The sequence below is a fragment of the Plecotus auritus genome (assembly GCF_963455305.1).
Source record: "Plecotus auritus genome assembly, chromosome: 3".
Taxonomy (NCBI): Eukaryota; Metazoa; Chordata; class Mammalia; order Chiroptera; family Vespertilionidae; genus Plecotus; species Plecotus auritus.
The window spans coordinates 159,259,017-159,261,318 of record NC_137772.1 but is presented as its reverse complement, the minus strand read 5'-3'; positions in this window follow the sequence as shown (position 1 = coordinate 159,261,318).

The following is a 2,302-nucleotide window of genomic DNA, read 5'->3' as shown; positions in this document are numbered from 1 at the left end:
CAATAATAATTATGGCTATCGTTAAATATATGTCTAACTTTATTAGGGTGTTATTTGACTGGAATTCTAAACTCTGTTCACAGATACTCATATTTCATAATTTATTGCTCAAGTGGTGTAATCACCCACTCACAACTTTAAAAATATTAGGGGAACCATTAATTAAGAGCCAGGTTCTAGTCCCAACTCTGATTATAATTAGCTGTGTGATTTTGGGCAATTTCCTTTGTCTCTTTGGGTCTCAATTTCCTCCAACATAAAATGAAGTCATTGAACTAAAAGGCTCTCTAATTTACCATCCCTTTCTAAAATTCTGCAATGTTGTGATTACACTAATACTGAACATTCTTTAACATTATTAAGGAGACTTTTTACCTCAAAGGAGACATACACAAGCTCAAAAATAATTATAAAAGCTGCCTGTGTTATGTTAGCCTTCCATTCACTGGGCATCATATCTGTCCTAAATGCTCCTTCAGGCATTTCGCAAACATGCTCTCATTTAAACTTCTTAACAAACATACTATTACTCTGACTTTAGAGATAAGAAAGCAAACTCAGGCTGTCAAAGTCAGCAGAGCTGGAATTCAAGTAACTGAAATCTGACTCCAAAGCCTGTGTCCTTCAAGTCACTTTGTGATGCCTCCAAAATAATTTTGCATGTAAATGAGGTAATGAGATTGGTTTGAATCTATCCCAAATTTAAAATACACCTTGAGATTTGTGTGTGTGTGTGTGTGTGTGTGTGTATTTTCCTCTTTTCCCTTCTCTTTTCTCCTTCTCCTTCTTATTTAGCTAAAATTTCCTGTAAATTAACTTTTTTTATTATGTTTCTTTCTCATAAATTAAAAACTTGAGTGGCTACAAATATTCCTATTACTGGAATTAATTGGTTGTTGAATATCTGATAAATTCAAATGTACTGATTTATCCTAAAAGTGAATAATCATACAGAAAATGTCCTAAAATTATTTCTATACAGAGAAAGGCTTTGGAACTAGATAGATAAGTTTAAATACCAGTCCTGCTGGTGAAAAGTTCTATGACTTGGGGTGGTTTACTAAACTTCACTGGTTATGAGTTTAAAAAGATGCAATAATGCCTGCCTCACAAGGTAATAATAAGGACTGAAGGTGCTATGTAGGTGAAGATAGCTACAACAGTAAGAATGAATGCTGATGAAAGGCCAGGGACTGTGCTAAATATTTTGTTGTATTATCTAATTAGCCCTCACAATTACATATGAACTGAGTCCTATAATTATCCTCATTTTACAGATGACAAAACTAAGATACAGCAAGATTAAGTAACTTGCCCAAATCATGTAGGTGGAGAGTGGCAAGGTCCAGATTTCAATCTATCTTCAGGACCTAAACTCAAAAGTAAGATGCCTGAAATAGAAGAGAAACTTGATAAAGGTATATTTCTTTCACCCCTAGAAATGTTTAAAGAAATTTATAATAAGAAACTGGTCAACACATTATTTGATAAAGTGAATTTAATTGCTAGCCTTAAAAGTCCTAGATTTTGCAGAGAATATTGCATCTGAATGTTGGAAAGTATGGAATGACCTACTTTAAGCAACGAAGCCTTAAATAAGTTGTGTTTTAAATAGAGTACCCTAGAGTACTCACCACAAAAATTGCCAACCATTTACCAAGTGAGCTAGCTGTGCGCGTGTGTGTGTGTGTGTGTGTGTGTGTTTGTGTGTAAAAGAGAGAGAGAGAGAGAGAGAGAGAGAGAGAGAGAGAGAGAGAGAATTTCACCTACTGATTTTTTTTCTTCTGACATTGGGTAAATAGACTTTTGTTATTGCCTTTGTCTTTGATACCAAATAATTTAGTCTAAACTTGACCCTTGAGCTTGAACACAGTATGAATCAAGATTAGTCCATTTTAGGGGAAAATATTTAGACATCTGAGACCCTTATTAGATTTCTAATTTTATAACTTGATTTTTATCAATAGATACAAATCCCACAAAGGAAAGGAAAGAAAGGAGGAAGGAAGAGAGAGAGGAGGTGGGGGGGGGGGGGAGAAAAAAGGAAGAAGGAAATGAAAGAACTTGAAACTAAAACAAAAGATATAGCCACAAACATCCAAGTCAATAGAAGAATATTTCTCAATTAAATTAAAAAGATAAATGCCTAAAGATATTCATCAAATACTTTAAAGATAAAAATAAATGAAATTTTACTGAGACAAGAATACGCTGTTCATATATTTATCACATATATTAAAATTCAGGTATATGTTTTGTATATCTGAGGATAAGAGAGCAGGAAGTGTTTTCAGTGGCAATA